This window comes from Theropithecus gelada, chromosome 5 (assembly GCF_003255815.1).
Source record: "Theropithecus gelada isolate Dixy chromosome 5, Tgel_1.0, whole genome shotgun sequence".
In the NCBI taxonomy this organism is placed as follows: Eukaryota; Metazoa; Chordata; class Mammalia; order Primates; family Cercopithecidae; genus Theropithecus; species Theropithecus gelada.
The window spans coordinates 181,283,157-181,302,597 of record NC_037672.1 but is presented as its reverse complement, the minus strand read 5'-3'; the positions used below and the strand labels follow the sequence as shown (position 1 = coordinate 181,302,597).

Here is a 19,441-nt window from a genome sequence, read left to right as displayed (position 1 = left end):
CACGCAGCGATGTTCGGTAACGTCAAAAATGAAGCCTTTTCCTATAAAAGGGATCAACCCAGGTAAGTCAGGTTTATCGGAAAGCCTTTGTGCTGAGGGAGGGGTTACATGTGGAGGATTTCATGGCCAGGAATGAAAGGAAAGGGTTTCTAGCTGACCCAGTAGGCGGGGGTGGAGGGTGGTATTCCTTATTTTCTTTTGGAGGGGGACAGGATCTCACTCTGTCACCCAGGCTGGAGTTCTGTGGCAGGATCTCGACTCACTGCAACTTTCGCCTCCCAAGCTCAAGCAATGCTTCGACCTCAGCCTCCGGAGTAGCTGGGATTACGATGCACACCACCATGCCTGGCTAAGTTTTGTATTTTTTGTACATATGGGGTTTCATCATGTTGACCAGACTGATTTTGGACTCCTGGGCTCAATCAGTCCACCCACCTCGGCCTCCCAAAGTGCTGGGGTTATAGGTGAGAGGCCCCGCGCCCGGCCGGGGATGCTGTTCTTCACTCTCCAGCAAGCAGAGTGGCTCCAGAAGGGAGGGCGGGGGCTGAGGGGCAGAGGCCTGAGGTCCTGTTTGCTTTATCTTCTGGTTCCAGTGTGTGTGCAGGGCTGCGAGCGCTGGCAGGGGCCTCTGGCTGCCCAAGGCACACACAGGGCCTGCTCACCCTGGGCTCTGAGCAAGAGCGACACTGAGCCCAGACACGGTGACTCTTCCTTCCAGAGCTTTGAGTCAATTTCTTCCAGAGACATCTGCATCTTGGCGCGGCTTGGCTTTGCCCTCCTGTATAGGTTCTTGTTATTTATTTCCGGAATTTCCGGAGTGGGGGATTTACTCTTCATTTTAAAGGACTGGCTGGGTGGGAATTGTTTCAGAGGTGGCAAGACACAGCTCTTACTGGTAAGAAGAAAGGGAGGAGCTTTTGTGTGGGGACTTTTAACCACAATGAAAAGGTTGTTTGCTTTATAACTATTGAAAAGAAGGGGAAAACCTCCCACGAAAAGCAAAATAACCACACACATGACCACACAAAGCTGCAAAATTCTTGGATAGGATTAATTTCAAATTCCTTGATTAGATTCAAGTTGATGTTTCGCAATAGCCACGTCATTACTAATTTAAAGGAAGTTCAAGGCCTTGGGAAAGAAAGCCTCCATCTCTTAGCACAGCCATGAAAATACGCATTTTCCTGTCAGCCTTCAGAAAATGACATCTGAGCTAGAAGAAATTAACCTAATGGCAGTTCAGGCAGGAAGCTTAAAATAAGCTTAACTGTTGTCTTCTTCCTTTTTAGATTGGTTTCCCCTCCAAGCTGGGATTTGAACTCTCTTATCTCCAGGGTTAGGGTTGGAGACGGAGTTGTAAGGACAGAAAGGGAAGAGGAATACACAGATTTTTTGCTGACGGAGTTGGCCCCAGCTTTGCAGGCTAACTGAAACTCCCAAGGCCTTGAGATTTTTGAAAACTGCCATATTTCCTCTAGTTGAAGACTCATTTTATATTTTTTCACATGTTAACATTTATGAAATTGGGATGTGTAATGTATGCCCTGTCAAAAAAGTTTTCCAGCAGCTGTGCAGAGGAGTGACATGCCAGCGTGGCCTGCCTCGCCTGCGGCCACACCACCTTCCCCAGCTTCATGGAAGTATCTGTTCATCCATTGTGTCACTCTGTTTTGTTATTTTCATTGGTAGGCACAGCACACTGTTAACTTAGATTCATGTTCCTAATTGCCACTGAAAGCGTCTCTCACAAGCTAACTCTGCTTTACTGTATTGGAGCAAAAGTCATCATCATGCGTGCAAAAGATTGCCTGGCATCTGCCAGGCATTAAGCATTGCCCCACTGCACAGAGTAAATGGTACAATTTTCAAAGCAAGGGGAAATTGGCATGACTACTTCATGCATCATTAAAAAAAAAAAAAAAACTATTATTCAGGCTCCAAAATCTTTAAAAGCTTCTAGTGATTTTCAAAAGAAGTTACTTAATGTTTATCTTTAAAATAAGGAAAAACAGAATTATAAGTTTAGCCAAAGAGGAAATGCCAATAAACCACTAGGATTCTCTATGATACCCTAAAATTACATTGTCAATCTTAAGCGTGCTGAGGAGGCCAAGCTCATAAGCATGGCTGGAAAGTGGCGTTCTCCATCCCGCTGTGAGTAACTGTGGGTGTCCGAAATCATGTGGAAGAATATTTAGTCTCTGATAATGAAACAGGCCAGAGTTAAACTTTGGTAATGAAAGCAGCATGTAATGGCATGGATAAGTGAATTCCAAAGTCATTTAAGAAGACACGCAGTAAGATGTGCCTCTCTCTCTGTCTCCCTTTCTCTATCTCTTCCTTTCTTTTCCCTCTTTTTTCTTTCTTTCTTTTTTTTGGGGGGGGGGACAGAGTTTCACTCTTGTTGCCCAAGCTGGAGTTTGATGGCACGACCTTGGCTCACCACAACCTCTGCCTACTGGGTTCAAGCAATTCTTCTGCCTCAGCCTCCCGAGTAGCTGGGATTACAGGCATATGCCACCACGCCCAGCTAATTTTGTATTTTTAGTAGAGATGGGGTTTCTCCATGTTGCTCAGGCTGGTCTTGAACTCTCGACCTCAGGTGATCCACCTGACTCAGCCTCCCAAAGTGCTGGGATTACAGGCGTAAGCCACTGCGCCCGGCCCCTCCCTTCTTTGTTTCTAATCTCTCTTCTTTCCTTCTCCCACTGAAATGCTGCTATTAAATTGATAGAGTATCTTATAATTGATGGCATCTTAGAACTGGGGAAATAGAGTGTTTGTCAGGCTGCTTGATTTAGCAACTGAGGGTTGAAGGGATGGGGGTAATTTCAAATCAGTGAGATTACTGGACTTCTTTTAAAAAGGTGCTGATGAGATAGAATCACCATAACAGAGTCAGGCTCAGATGAAAAGATCAGCAAAGGCCAGGTTCCCTCGACTTATTTTGAGTGGATGGAGAAACGGTGAATCTTGGGTTTGTGAGCATGACCAGTGGGTCATATGGGCAGAAAAGCAAGTGGCAGTCTCAAAAGAAGAGGGCATTTAGAATCCGAGGTTCAAGCTGGAAGAGATCTTGGTCACCTCCTTGCTGAATGCCTTAATTCAACAAATGAGGAAAATGGGCTCATGCGGCAGGAATAATCTATAGAACTAGGACAGGATCCTAGGTGTCCAGCCCCTATTCTATGGATTTTCATCTGGAGAAGTCAGTCATGTACCTGCCACAGGGCCTTTGCACCTCTTTTCTCTTTGCTCAGATCATTCTTCCCCTAAATAGCCACATGGCTTTCTTCCTCATCTCCTTCAAGTTTTTGCTTAAATTTCAATTTCTCAGTGAGGTCTTCTCTGACCATTTAGACCAGAATATGCCATCTTAAAATATGACTATAGAAGACCAGAATATGCCGCCCCAAAATATGCTTCTTGGGCATAAGGATTATTTTGAGCTGATTATTTTGAGAAACTGCAGACACAGGAGTTCTAATCTGAAAACAGATCCCTGTGCAGGGGAAATCTACATCTATAAAGGAAATCTCCGCTTGTAAGAGTATCTCCCTCTCAGTATCAGGGCAAGAAGGATGTGTGGAAGTCACTGGAATCTCTAGTCAATGAAGCAGGTGCTGACTTGATTCTGCATAACAAACCTTACCCTTGTCTACCACGAGTTTCCTGGTGACCTCCCCACAGCACTCTGACCAGTAATGCAGGAGACCTGAGGTCTCGGCATCCTCATTCACACCTGGTATTGCCAGTTCTTTCTTTTTAATGTTAGCCATTCTCATAGGTGTTTGTATTTTCAACTTATACTTCCTTAATTACTGATTATTATCTTTTCATGTTTAATAGGACTGAAACCAAGTTAAACAGATTTCTCTACTGCAGCAGGACTCAGAGCTTTTTTGAATTGCCTGATGGGCAGATAGCTGGGAATTCTTTTTCTATGGTCAAGTAAAGATTGCAAGGCTAGAATTTCAGTGAAGGTATTTTGGCAAGTCCTGACCTACACGATTGAAGGGGTCCAGAATATGCCACCCCAAAATATGCCACTTTGACATATGGTTTATTTGGGGCTGAAAGCAATTGAAAATGAGCAGATGCAGGATGAATCCTCTGCTCTCTCTTTTCCTACCTGAAACAAGGGCATAGCATTCCCTTTGTGGAAGGTGTTCCTCAACTCCCACACCAGGAAGTGTAGAGCAACTCTTACCGTCAAAGATGGAGGGTCAGCATTGAGATGAGTCTGCATAAACAAGCTTTGTTTCAAAAAGTTTCCTCCATTAATCTCCCCTATGTATTTCCTAGTCACTTTCCCACAATTTGTCATCCCTTTCCTTTGTTAAAATGATATATAAGTCCCTGAGCCTAATCACTTTGCATTTCACCAGTTTTCTGTGAACTCCTAGGTATGTAAAAATATAAATACATTTGTATTCCTTTTCTCCTGTTAACGTGTCTTGCGTCAGTTAAATTTACAGGCTCCAGCCATTAAACTTATGGGACAGAAGAAAGTTTTTCCTCCCTAACACGCTCAAGCACCTGTTCTTCTAGAAAGCATTTCATCTGTTTCCAACCAATTCATTTCATATTACTTCCTTCTGGTTTCTATTCATAACAGAAACATTTTGGGGTTATCAACTATGCTACCTTCAAGCCTTTGCTCACGCTATTCTACCTGCTTGGAACGCTTTACCCTTTTTCCTCCTCTCACTTAATCTACCCAGCCTTTCCAGCCTTCCTCCTGCCTCTTCTGTCAGAAATGAGGCAGGAATAATACAGGGTGGTCGCAGAAGAATAGAAAATTCTAGGCAGGCATTTCACATGACTAGCAAAAGGAAACTGTTGAAATAGCCACAGGAGCTAAGAGCTGATAGGACCCTGAAAAACTAGGGTGTAGGCCAAGCTGGCTAAGACCAGCTAGACCCAACATGGTGCTGGATTTGACCGAGGTTTCTCTTAGGACCTCATTATTCATTCATTAGCATACAAATCGCATAGCCGGCAGCACCATGACAGTTCCAGGAACACCCATATTTGGTGTAAAAGTGGGTGGCACCACAGTTCTGAGAAATCTCCACCTTTTTCGAGGAATTTTCATGAATATTCCACCCCTTGGTTAAAGAAACTCATACAAGTAGCAACCCTAAACACCCTTGCACACAACTTTCTCTTGAGTCCACCTGCACTCCCCTATCTTGAGTGTGTACTTTTCACGTTGCAACAAATCTCTGTACTTTCACTATTTTCTGACTCATCCTTGAATTTTTTCTCCCGATGATATCAAGAGCCTGGGCACCGGCTGGGGTCAAGGTCCCACTTGTGTTTGGGGACCTGCCCAGCCCACCAGTATCCATGACTGGGACACTCATGGGACTCATGATTAGACCCTCAGTAGCTTTTTTCTATATTTTTCCAAAGGGGTTCTGCTCCATTTTTCTAACTAAATAGTTAGTGGAAGGCCCTAGTATCCTAGACCTTTTAAAAAGTCCCTTGATACATTGAGCTGAGCATAGCTATTGCTTACAAACATTTATTGAATTCATATACAGTAAATCAACAGGCATTTATGTCAGTTCACTTAAATGTTAGCTCTTCATTTAGCCAGCTACCAAGAATAAATGCCAAAAAAAGAACTTTGTAGTTCCTGGCTAAATGGGGAGAAGACATTTAATTGGAAATTATGCAGCTCACAGCTGGGTTTCTTGGAACTTGTGGATGAAACTAGAAGTGTATGGCCAAGCCTACCAACAAACCCCCAAACTGTGACTTCTCCTTTGACACATCATTCATGAAATGAAGGAATTAGAGAGGAGATCACCCAGTCCACACTTATCTCCAAACTGAATTGCACCCAAGGCTGGAAGAAACAAATGGAACCCATGGCATTCAGATTTCTGTGCCCTGCTCTCCTCTCCTTGGTACTCTCATGTGTTTTGTCAAATTTCCCATACCCAGCTCCTTAACCAAAGGGACTGGCTGGGCCAGGCAGAGGTTGGGTTAAGAGTGCTCAGGTGTCCCAGGATGACTGTTGAGGGTGGTGGCAGCTCTCCTATGTCTCAGCCCCCCGGGAGCACCTCAGCCCTGCAGCAGCATCAAACTGGGTGGCACTCACAAGTATGGAGCCAGAAATCAGTCAGTGGGAATACGATGCACCCAGTTTTACAGTGACTGTGTCCTGAAACTCCCTGTCCTTTGTTCTTTCAACAAATATAGATTGAGCAGTCATTATATATCTCCTGTCTATCAGGCACTACAAGAGTTCCTGGAGGGTACTGGTCTGAAGTTAGCATGACCTTGACCCAAGAAACTTATAGTCCTGGTAAGAACTTCCATCAGAACTCCAGATGTAAGTCATGCTTCCTGGGTTATGCTATTGGTGGTGATGGTGGGAGAGGGAAGGAGGGTGGGATGAAGTAAGAGCCTACTAGTAGTCACAGATGTGTATGGCTTTGACTGTCAGGCATAGGAGTCTGGTAGTTTTGAGGGTCTATCAGTATATGAAGTCCTTTGATCTTCTTGGCTTCCAGAAGGTAGCACAGGCCTTGCTGTTTGCCCAGGCCCATGGGGTCAGCCCTCTTGGGTACCGTGGCATGCAGATGAGGGTGCTCACCCAAGACACCCTGTAGTGCTGATTACTGACTGAAGGCACTGAATATCTGATATAGTTGGGACAAATCTCATGTTGAAAGTAGATCCCCAGTGTTGGAGGTGGGGCCTGGTGGGAGGTATTTGGATTGTGGGGTCATATCCTTTATGGCCATTTGGTGCCATCCTTGTGGTAATGAGCAAGTTCTTGATCTACTAGTTCCTAAGAGATCTGGTTGCTAAAAAGAGTCTAGCAGCATCCTCCGCTCCCTCTCCTCCTCTCTTACCATGTGATATGCACACACTGGCTACCCTTCACCTACTGCTCCAGCGCCACGCTTCATGTACAGCCTGTAGAACTCTGAGCCAAGTAAACCTCTTTTCTTTATAGATTATTGACTTTCAGGTATTCCTTTATAGTGACAGGAATAGACCAAGACAAAATCTATGTATCATCTATCTATCTGTCTCCCTACTCCCACTTCTGTGACGGGAGACTTATCACCTGGTCCTGCCCTCGACCCAAGCTTCTGTGACCATCTCCCACTCAAATCTGCCCCAACAGTAACCTCAAGTGGGCTTGAGTCCTTGTCACCCCAACTTGCACTAATTTTGTTTCCTATGCTTCAGAATTGTACTTGTTAATATATGACAATATTCGGGCTACCCTAGTTCATGTAACACCTTTGAGAAGTGGCAGTGAGCAACTGCTTCCGCCAGGTGCACACAGCCCCACACCAGTGTGCAGGGTCTGGTTAGTGGAGGACAGCCTAGGCTGCAGCTGAATCTTACCTCATCAGGGCACAGCCAAGCCAGGTCCTGAAGGCATGGCCCCTGGCTGGATTATTGCGAGGCAGTGGACACCTTCACAGCTATTCGCTTTATCTTTATGACTGTTTCCCAAAGGTTCCCCTGACTTGAGCTCAAAGGAAGGTCTCTCAGGGCCGCCCATCCTGACTTTCTGGTCACATCACAAATGACCCTCCCAAGGGTCACATCTTCACTAAACACACCTGGCCTCTTCCAGACCCCACCATTGCTACAAGCCTGAGGCAAGAGGGTACGCACTTCTCTTCTCTGTCTCAACACATCCACCTGGGCCTGGCTTTCACTGATTCCTCACAGCATGGCTGAGACCACAGTGTAATGTTTAACAGGGTCTCATCAGAGGTCAAGGCTAAAGGAAGGAACGTAAAACCACATAGGGGTGTTCTGGCTACACGATAACCTCACAAAGACATGATATCAATATATTTGCCAAAGTCTGGTTTCAAAAAGTCTTGGGATGCAGTATTACATGTGGGCTTACTGTGAGAAATACACATACTCCTGGACTTACGATGGGGTCCCATTCAGACAAACCTGTTGTAAATATCACAGTCCCTTAGCTCAACTCCCTTAAACATGCTCAGAACATACATCAGCTTCAGCTGGGCAAAGTCACCCAGTGGCACAGGACAACGTAGAGTATCATCATTCACCCTCATGATCGTGGCGGACTGGGAGCTGCATGCAGCCCACTGCCGCTGCCCAGCATGGAGAGGGAGTATCGGACCACACATCACTAGCCCGGGAAAAGAGCAAATGGCAAAATTCATTCCAAGTATGGTTTCTATGGAACACGTGTCACTTTTACACCATCATAACGTCAAAAAATCGTAAGTTAGAGACCATCTACTTAACAAAGATTTCAATGAAATAGTGCCTTAAATTATGAAGTATATATTAATTCATTGCATTATTAATTATGACTTAAAAGCTATTAATGTGCCATCACAGCAGCCTCTCTTGGTAGAAGCTCTGTGGACTGGGCTAGAGTCGCTGTGCTGATTTGCAGGCAGAGCTGATCTTGTTCCTGCAGCTTCAGGATGGGTTGTAAGGAAGGGGTGAAAGAACAACATGCAATATGGCAGGTTGAAACATGGTCACAAATTCGTTGGCACTTTTCCCATCAAGAGGCAGAGGCTGTGTCCCATCCCCTGGAATCTGGGTCTGCTTTGGCCAATAGAGAATGGTAGAAGTGATACCATATGACTCCCAAGGTTAAGCTATGGAAGGCAATCTAGACTTGCATTGTCGCCTGGGAACATTTGCCCTTGGGGCCCTGAACTTCCCTGTGAGCGGTCCCAGGAGCCTGAGGTTGCCATGCTACAGTGACCACAGGTAGATGCTCTGGTCACCAGCCCCAGCTCAGCCAGCCTCCAGCCAGCCCAACTCAAAGACTGGACACAGGAGCCAAGATGTTGCCTGAGCAATGGGTCATCCAGCCCCATCCAGCCTACCCCCAGCCATAGGACTCATAGCTGTGGCCCCAGACACCGCGGAGAAGAGCCACACCTTCTGTTCTCTTTCCAGATTCCTGACCTGTAGAATCTGGGAGCATAAGGATGACATAGTTGTTTCATGGTTTTTTTATGCAACAATAGGTAAGGGAAACATGCAGCCTCTTCTCAATCACTTCCTTAGCCTTAAGAATTAAATCCCACATCCTTAGCTCTCCAAGTAGAAGTCTGGACAAGTCATGCTGCTTATTTTCCCTTCTTTCATTTCAGTTGCAGTGGGAACAAGTTTTGCAGGCCTATTCGTTTCCCAGGGCTGTTGTAAGAAGTTACCACAAACTTGGTGGCTTAAAATAACAAAATGTAAGGCCCGGGGAAGAGCCTTAGAATGTGTTCAAATGGTCATATGTTTATAAAATTTGCAAAAGTAAGACACTTAAACAATGGAGACTGCTGGTTCTTTCCATTTTTGCCTCCTCTCTGTTTCTGTGTTCCTTGCGTGGGTGTTGGGAGTGGCCCGGGATGTTTTTCCATATGTGCTTTAGTGGAGTTCAAGTTAGAGATATATTTAGTTTTGGTTAAATGGGACCTATTTATGTGGTTTTCCGACAATTTCACATATAGCTGAGTTATGAATAACCATCCTGATGAGGAATGACTTCCAGGAATACTCCCTGGGCCCACTGGGCTGATTTTCCTGAAGTCAAGACATAAATGTGCAGAGTCAGAGAACACAGGGCAATTGATACCAGCCCTGGAAGTGTGTGGGGAAGGGGAGGAAAAACAATGTTTGAAATATGTGGAACCAGCAGCTCGTCTGTGGAAAATTCTTCCAGCCATCACAGGATAAAACTGTTGGTTGATTAAGAACTTGATTCTTAATGATGCTTATTCAAAAGTGTAGTTCTCCCCAGTTCAGAATAACCTTGGGGATATAGTTTGGATACGTGTCCTCACCCAGATCACATATTGAAATATAATTCCCAGTGTTGGAGGTGGGGCCTGGTGGGAGGCGATTGGATCCTGATGGCAGATCATGAATGGTTTAGCACCATCCCTCTTGGTACTGTCCTCATGACAGCAATGAGTTCTTGTGAGATCTGGTCGTTTAAAAGTGTGTATCACCTCCCCCTCGCTCGCTTGCTCCGGTTCTGACCATGTGACGTGCCTACTCCCCACTCGCCTTCCACCATGATTGTTAGTTGCCTGCGGCCTCCCTAGAAACTGAGCAGATGCCAGCACCATGCTTCCTGTATAGCCTATGGAACTGTGAGCCAATGAAATCTATTTTCCTTATAAATTACCCAGTCTCAGCCATTTATTTATAGCAATGTGAGAACAGAGTAATATACTTGGTAATGCAGAGTATACAATTGTAAGTTCATCATATTTATATTTTTAGCTTTTGATAGGAATTGCATGAACCAAAATTGACAGACTTTCTATATTTACTGGACAGAAATCTGTAACATTACTATAAATAATGAATATGTCTACAAAAGCTCCTGCATGAAAGAAAGGCCATAGAGATTCCCTCTAAACTTGACAACAACCCAAATATTTGTATGACATCATTAAGAATGAATTGTGAAGCCAAAATAAACTTTTCCAAGCTTCTTGATAATAAAAAACAAATTTTGACCAAATATGCTGGATAAAGGGCTGCATTATATTTCCATTCTCCATACTTGGTCTTAGCCAAAAGTCTGAGCAGCAATTATATTTCTATTCCTTTTATTTAAAAAATTATAAAATAGCCAGCTAATAAACATATGGAAAAAGTATGATAGAGATATTTTAAGCAGTTATTTAAAGAAAAATCTTAACTGTTTGGACTTCATGTTTGTGTTATTTGCCAGTTTAAAAAATTATTTGTCTTGTGTTCTTTTCTTATTCTAAATATTAACACTCATATATAATTTTATATTTATAATCTTACTTTTTTTCCTTAAACAGGATGCCTCAAATTTCATAAGCTTTGGGATCCCACAAATCCTGAATCTCCCCCTGCCTCTTTCTTTAATCCACCCAAACCTGACTGGAATTTCTATTATTTCCTCCTCTACTTGCCCATATTGAGGACCTGACCTGGGAAGAAAGTAGCCTGCACTGATATCTAACTTGATAGTTGTTGACCAGGGCAAAAAGTTTATGCTAGGTTTTCTTTGGATTACTTTTTTGGAGCTCAAAGCTTGAATGAGCTTTGATGTAGCAGGAGAAATGCTGCTTGGACAGGGAGTCACGCCTCATTCATTCTTCAGTGGGGAAAGGGCTGACGAGTGGGTTTGTGGATAACGGGGGAGGCAATAGCATGGGTTCCCAGACTTTAAAGAGGCCTGTTAAAATGAAAGTTATCCTGGGCTTTGAAGCAAGGGAAATAACACTTCCTTTCTATTTTCAAACAATTTCATGCATCCATGACAAAGAAATATTGAAGATGTGGCCTCTTGGGAACTGAGAACACCAGAAGTTGAATTTATGTAACATTTTCAGAAATAACTATGGAATAGAATTGTTCAGTGAATTTTCCAAGTCTATAGTGTCATCAAAATCTTTCATGAATTGAATAACGATGTTAAACTGTAGAAAGACCTTTCAAGATCCCAAGAATGGGTAAAATGATGTTGGATTCTCTTAGCCCTGCAATACGAAGTTAGGTGAATGAGGAAAGCAGCAAGCAGTTCAGACCCTGCCTCTAACGTGATTTTCCCTGTGACTCTTGTTACACCCTAAAGACATGCGCGGGAAGGAATCCTAACACAGGCCTGTGGGTATCACTGGGAAGGACAAGGAAAACAGAAAAGGGGCAGGACTTAAACCAGAAAACCAATGAGTCCCTGCTCCTGACATGTGCCAATCGCCCCCATGAAGTTGGGGGAGCAGAGAAAGAAACCAGTGTGGATTGAATGAATCTTCAAATGCAGAGCAGATGTTGTTACATGTTTACTTTTTCACAGCAGTATCTTTAAGTCTGAAAAATGGAAAGCTTCCAGGTCACAAAGAATGTGAAGGAACTCAGTGAAAGCTAAGACTCCTACAATGTGTGGAAATTTATGGGCAAATTCTCGAAGCTCAAAAGAGGTAGCTTACAGGCTGGTGAGGGTAAGTATTATCTGACACTGTGGAGAGGAGGCTCTGGGGACTCTGGCATGCTAACAACATAGGGTAAGGAAAGGCTATGTGTGTAAACAAATAAACAACCTCTATGTACATATAATTATTTTTTACTACTCCCAAGCTTTCCTCAGATGCCTCAGAGGCAGGAGTAGGAGAACTTCAAAGTGATGCTCAGCTGTGCTAGGAAATGTGAAGTCTGTTGTTCAGAGAAATGAGAAAGAGCCTGTCTTTGAAAGCAGGACCTGGGTTTGAATCTAAGCTCAGCCACTTACTACCCTCTGTGGACTTAACCTCCCTGAATTTTAATTTTCTTATCTGTAGTATGGCCATGAGAATCCTTTTCTCCACAAACTCACAAGATGTTGTCAGGATTGAATAAGATAATATGTGTAGGACTTGACAGACTGCAAACAGTCAATAGATGACATATCTTTTTTTTTTTTTTTTTTGAGACAAAGTCTTCCTCTGTCACCCAGGCTGAAGTGCAATGGTGCAATCTCAGCTCACTGCAGCCTCTGCCTCCGGGGTTCAAGTGATTCTCCTGCCTTAGCCTCTGAGTAGCTGGGATTATAGGCGCACACCACCACACCTGGCTAATTTTTTTTGGTATTTTTAGTAGAGACGGCGTTTCACCATGTTGGTCAGGCTGGTCTCGAACTCCTGACCTCTGGCGATCTACCTGTTTTGGCCTCCAAAAGTGCTGGGATTATCACAGTGAGCCACTGTGCCTGGCTGATGGCATATCTTATGAACTCATTTGCACCTATACCTTCCTAAGGCCTTTGTTACAAATAAAATATTATAAAATATGTGTATTTTTACATGTGAGCATTTTCATCTGAAGTCATTGGTTTATGGCCTTGCTCTGTTTATTTATTATGTATGAGGGGCATGCTGGCAGGGGTCCTTCCTGTAATTCCATCCCACTGCTGCCTCCTAATGCAATTGCAAATCTTCCATTCTATCAAACCTTATGAAATTACTTCTATCAACAAATGTCAGCTTTGGAATTCTCCTTACGAAAGCTCATTTCAGGCTTCCTTGGAATTCTTAAATAACTAAGCAAGCATTTGAGATCTGATATGCACCGGAAAGCACTGGCATAGGAAGAGATAAACTGCCTTAAATGCATACACACTCACAAAACAGATATTGTTCTCAGCACTTTAATATTTTGGGGGCCAAGCTACCTATCAAATGCTACCCAATAGGCTTCTTCTGAAATCAGCCTCCAGCAAGGCATTAGCACCCATTCTGAGAGCTTCCATTTATTTTGCTTACAGTCCCTGTGCAGTTTCGGAACACTGCGTTCCCTTTCTTGTAACGGCACAACAGCAACAGCGCCACGTGGCACTGGACGGGCTCCCCACTTCGTGCTGGCGTTTCCTTTGGGCTGGTATTTTTTGCACACAGCTTTGGGGCCTCTAGCTATCCGGTACAAGGGAAAAAGCATGGGCTTTAGAGGCATTCAAACAAACCAGGGCTCAGGTTCTGCTGTCGTGCGCTATGTGCTTACTTAATCTGACTCAGTTGTTTTCGTTTTCTTCTGCAAAAGGGAAATAATAAAATTAATGTCTTTGTAGGATCAGTGTGAGGACTGAATAAGACAATGTGTGTAAAGCATCCACTATAGTGCCCAGCAATGTGAAACACTCCAATAAATGAAGTAATTATTTTAATAATGGCGGTTAGGGAATGGGCAATGTGCTTTTCTTTGTTGTGATTTCCAGTGTCAAACTGCCCTGCCTTTGCTTAAAGAATTCAAAGACACGCATAAAAATGTTTCACTGTGGAAGGTTCTGCTCAATGGTATGACTCTCAGCAGTAGTAACTATCTTTTCCAATGTTCTGGTGGCCTGGCAAAAAGGCTGTATTGGTGACGAGTTGGTTACTCCCTGAATTCCTGCGGCCTTTTTAACCTATCTGGAGAAAGACAAGGCACACTTCCCTGGTTTGTTAACTCTGAAGAAGCAGAGGTGAAGAGAAGTGGACCTTGTACTTCCTGTCATGATGGTGACATGAACACTTACAGGAATCCGAAACAGCTGTTGTAACTCTGCAGCCCACCGTTGGCATGGCTGAAGAGGGGTGGGTGTGGCCAGATGATATGTTGTTCATATGCACAGTCATGTGCAATGGACACTCACTGTTCAATGAATATGTTTTCTACAAACTTCTTGCGCACGGGAGTTACTCTATCAAGGTGAGTGTACCATGCTTACTGTTAGTGTCCTGAGAAGGCTCACTGCGGTGAGTCTTATGGGGGGGATGAGCAGGTGGGTGTTTGCCGTGTGTGTGCTAAGCATTTACTCTAGGAGGCTGGTGGCAAGCATCCCGCAGCCTGGTGGTGGGGTATGCATCATATGGCAGGTAGGAAGGAGAGCAGAGCTTAGAATTACATAGGCCTGGACTCCAGTCTCAGCTCGGCTGCTCATCAGTGACCTTGAAGGAGCTGTCTAACCTTGCTGAGGCACCTCATTTTAAAATAAAAGCAATAATGTCTACCTTGCAGAGCTGTTGTTATTATGATAGATGAAAACTGTATTGTATTTTGCACAGTGCCTAGTATAATGAGATAACAATAAATCATGGCTTATATTTGCCATTCCTTAAAAATAATCTAGATTTACATAGAGTGGTGGGGCCACAGGGCAAGCTAACTCATTGTGTAGATAAACAGATCTCTGAGCAGGTCTGCTTACCTTCAGCATTGAATCCCGCCATTCTATCATTGGTAGCTACTCACAGAGGAAAAAGAACACCTAGAGTTTATTACTGAGTGAAATCCTGGCCAGGGCCTAGCTCCACAGCAAGTCTTCTTGACACCTGAGCCTGCCCTGGGTGCTGCATACTCTAAGGTGGTCATCTGTCACTGAGCACCAGAGGAACATGCTTCCCTTTCATAAAAAGCTCCCGTGTTTGGTTGGCCTCCTTGGTGAAGGAGCACTGGAAACAGGATGCGCGGGGCAGACCTAGCCTCATCCATCTTTGCTGCATCCCCACAGGAAGGACCATCTCCCAGTTCCAAAGCACTGCTCCAAACTAATGTAATACAGATCAAGACAGCCAAGCATGGTCTTACGGACCTGCTGGGACTAGGAGCGGTTTGATAATCTGTGGCGCTATCCCACAGGCTGGGGCTGGGCAGAATCCAGTGTAAGTGACATGGCGGCCAGAGGTTGGGTGCTCATCAGGGAACTCTGCTCCCCTTCTCTGTTGCTGGGAAGTAGCTGCTCAGCCAGAGAGATTTTTTTTTTTTTTTTTTTTTTTTTTTTTTGAGACAGAGTCTTGCTCTATCACCCAGGCTGAAGTGCAGTGGCACGAGCTCGGCTCACTGCAAGCTCCGCCTCCCGGGTTCCTGCCATTCTCCTGCCTCAGCCTCCCTAGGAGCTGGGACTGCAGGCGCCGCCACCACGCCCGGTTAATTTTTTGTATTTTTAGTGGAGACGGGGTTTCACCATATTAACCAGGATGGTCTGGATCGCCTGACCTCGTGATCCGCCCACGTCGGCCTCCCAAAGTGCTGGGATTACAGGCGTGAGCCACTGTGCCCGGCCAGAGAGAGATGTTTTCAAGAGAGACCTGCATCTCCTTAATAATTTGGGCCAGGTGACAGTTCTGGCTGTGGGAAGCTAGGAGGAAGTGACCTATGACACTTCCACACCTGGCCCACAAAACCCTCCCGTCCATCCTTTGCTCTCCGATCCTGTCTGTTGGCAGCAGTGCTGGGGACATGCCTGTAGGATGGCAGAGCCCGTCTCAGCATAGGCTGCACAGGATTGTGTGGCACTTCCCTCATTCTTGCCTTGTGCCAATTCCTGCGTGAGTGGGAAGTGAATTTCTGTTGTGTTTTACCACTGAGGTTTGGGAGCTTATGTGTGGTAGAAGCCACGTTACCTTAATTCAAGGTGATTTGTGATTCACTTTCTCCAGAATGGCAGCCCAGGCCTGCAGGAGATTTGGCTGTGTAGTGACCAGATAATTGAGGGTATCTGGTAGAGCATTACCTCAAGCAAGATCAAGTTACTTTGAGCTAACACTCAGTACCTGTTGACACATTTCAGGACAAGAAGGAAGCTTGACGTTTAAAATTTAATCCTGGGACCTTGATGCTGAGTAGATTTATAATGCAGAATAAGCCCCAGAAACAGACATCTATTTACTACAAATGTTTATTATTTACTTATTGTTATTATCTTTTGAGACAGGTTCTCCTTTTGTGTGCAGTGGCACAATCACGACTCACTGCGGCCTTGACCTCCCTGGCTTAAATGATCCTCCCACCTCAGCCTCCTGAGTATCTGGGACTACAGGTTGGCTAATTTTAAAACCTTTTGTAGAGACAGGGTTTCACTACGTTGTCCAGGCTGGTCTCAAACTCCTGGACTCAAATGATCCACCCACCTCAGCCTTCCCAAGTGCTAGGATTACAGGCGTGAGCCATCGTGCCCAGGCTACTACAAATTTTTAAAGGCTCTTTCTTGGAATTTCATTATCCAAGGGAACATTTTGGGAGTTACCTGCTCCATAATTATTTACTGAGATTTCTTTAATTGGAAAAGAAACACCAAGGCCTGTATATTCCCCATCCTAGTTTGTGCAAAATTGGTTAGATATCTTAAGCAAAGAAAATAATAGTCCCAATAACAACCACCTGGATTTCTAAATGCCTTAAACAATATACCTAGAGGCTACTAAACTGGCCAGATAATATTACAAAATTGGCTGTGCTGTGGTTTTCATTTCAACCCTTTCTCTGTTAGGAAGGGTCCCCAGAAAAGAACAGTTCACTTTCACTTCAGTAACTGGTGGAGATGATCCTCCCTTCCTTTTTCAGACTGTCCCATAGACTTCTTGCACTGGGAAATTTGCCAAATTCCTCCCATTTAGCCACATAAGGCAAAACTCACCGGAAACATGCATTTCCCTTCTCTCCCAGCAACAATGACTTTACCCAGAGTCACCAGGAAGTCCTGTTCACTGTCGGCTGTGCAGACTGTGTGTGTGTATGTTTCACCCAAAATGTGGCATGAAACGGACTTACATAAAAAACAATAGAAAGGCCTTTTTGCAGCACTGCTTGGAAAGCCTTCTTCGCTGTTTTACCCCTGCAGGGGCCACTCCTGCCTCAGCTGGGTGGTGGTCCCCCACCTCACCTGTGGGCAGCTCATCCTGGAGGACACGGCGTAGGTGAGGGGTGCCTATTCTCACTTGTCTCTAGGCACAAACATTCTGCTACTTTTCTTTTTTAGAGAAGTGATTCCCTTCCAGAAAATATTTTTTTCTTGCTTCAAGTAAAATAACCTCTATTTTTTTTTTTCTTTTTTTCTTTTTTTTTTGATACAGGGTCTCACTCTGTCACCCAGGCTGCAGTGTAGTGGCGCAATCATGGCTCACTGCAGCCTTGGCCTCCCCAGACTCAGGTGATCCTCCCATCTCAGCCTCCTGAGTAGCTGGGGCTACAGGTGAGCACAACCACTCTCAGTTAATTTTTGTATTTTTTGTAGAGATGGGATTTTGCCATGTTGCCCAGGCTGGTCTTGAGCTCCTGGACTCAAGCGATCTACCCACCTCGACCTGAAAAAATGGAGGCTTATAGGTTTGAGCCCCTGCACCCGGCCAGCACTCTCAGAATTGATCCTTGTCATGTTCCTCTCACCCATCACTGTAGCTGAAGCCCCGGAGAAGCCACTGATTATCCTCTAATTTTCCTAGGTGTTGGTTTCTCTGTTAACATAATGGCTATAATTAGAGCTCTTAACCAGGAAAACTTCCCAAATATAACTTCAGTGAACATATGTGCACTGCTCATACCTGGTTCCCCTGGTACTGTTGCTGCATAAGAAGTCACCCCTTAATTTAGTGGCTTAAAATGATCACCTTATTTATGCTCTCAGAGTCTGTGGGTTTGGAATTTATTTTATTTATTTATTTATTTATTTATTTATTTATTTTTTAAGATGGATTCTCACTCTGTCACCCAGGCTGGAGTACAGTGACACGATCTCCGCTCACTGCAACCTCTGCCTCCTGGATTCAAGCAATTCTCCTGTCTCAGCCTCTCGAGTAGCTGAGATTACAGGCACGTGCCACCATGCCTAGTTTTTTTGTATTTTTAGTAGAGATGGGGTTTCACCATATTGGTCAGGCTGGTCTTGAACTCCTGACCTCGTGATCCACCCACCTCAGCCTCCCAAAGTGCTGGGATTACAGCCATGAGCCACTGCGCCCAGCGGGTTTGGAATTTAGACAGCAGGAGTGGCTTGTCTCTGCTGCATGATAGCTGAGGCCTTGACCGCTGGGGGTAATGCAGCAGTTGGGGTGTATTATCATCTAAAGGCTCCTTTCCTCACATGTCTGGCCCTGGCCTGGAGCACTGGAGGATGATGTCTGCTGACTGCAGCGTCCATCCGGGTCCTTCCCAGGCGCTGTGACCTCCCTCACGGTATGGCTGCCTCGGGTACTCGGACTTCACATGGAAGCCCAGGGCTCCAAGATCAAATGCCCCAGCAAGACAGAAGCTCAGCCATCTTTGATGACCTAGAAGCTAGGTAGCACCCATTGTACTGCCTTCTATGGGTTGTGAGTGAGTCTCAAACCTGCCTTGACTCAAGGAAACAGAATTAGACTCTACGTCTTGATGGGTTGTGGCCAAGTTCTGGAAGCACATGAGTGGGGGATACTGTGACATTTTCATCTTTGGAAAACACCATCTAGCACACCTGAATCTGCTTTCAGGGGGTGTAAAGGGATTTCCACAGCAAAATTTGAAGCCACATGTGGTCAGCACTTTGTACTGTGGAAACAAAGTGCTCTGGGCATCCAGAAAGGGGGTAAGTTTTTTCTTACTGGGATAAATCTGGCTGCATTTTAGGTAATCCTGGAAAATTGATCGACAAAAGCAAAGGACCAAGAAAGCTGCTTATACCAGTGTCTCCTCCCACCCTCAGCCTCCAGTAGCATCGCTATTTTTTTCCATTTTATTTGTGTCACTTTAAATAAGGTAAGCTCTCCTTTGCTGTTCTGGTGTATTTAGACATACACGTATCTTGCTATCTTGGGTTCTCATGATTATACTCTTACATCTTTGCACACTTCATTTGGACCCCTTCCTACTACTTTTATTTCCCCATGACTTTATTCAAAATTTGGAGAGAATAAACCCACTTGGCTCTCCTCTCCCTGGTTGCTTTCTCCACTCATTCGGGCATCTCTTTGCTCCATAAAATTATGCTCAATCAAGTATCACATTATTTTTATCTTTAGTTGTATATGTCGTTCCTGTGTCAAAGAGCTTACCCTGTGGGTGCTGTCCAGCCATCTTGAACATTTTGCAAGGCAAATTTATTTATTATTTTAAGACAGGGTCTCACTGTGTCACCCAGGCTGGAGTGCAGTGGTGTGATCATGGCTCACTGCAGCCTTGAACTTCTGGGCTCAAGAAATCCTCCCACCTTAGC

At 44.7% G+C, this 19,441-nt stretch overlaps 1 long non-coding RNA gene across 1 annotated transcript; it reads left to right on the top strand.

Moving 5' to 3' along the window:
* The first annotated feature begins 2,308 nt into the window (after nt 1-2,308).
* LOC112625405 lies at nt 2,309-6,968 on the top strand. The gene is made up of 3 exons (XR_003119585.1): nt 2,309-3,745; nt 6,214-6,346; nt 6,528-6,968. It is a non-coding gene; the product is annotated as an uncharacterized LOC112625405 (long non-coding RNA).
* The last annotated feature ends 12,473 nt before the right edge of the window (nt 6,969-19,441 follow it).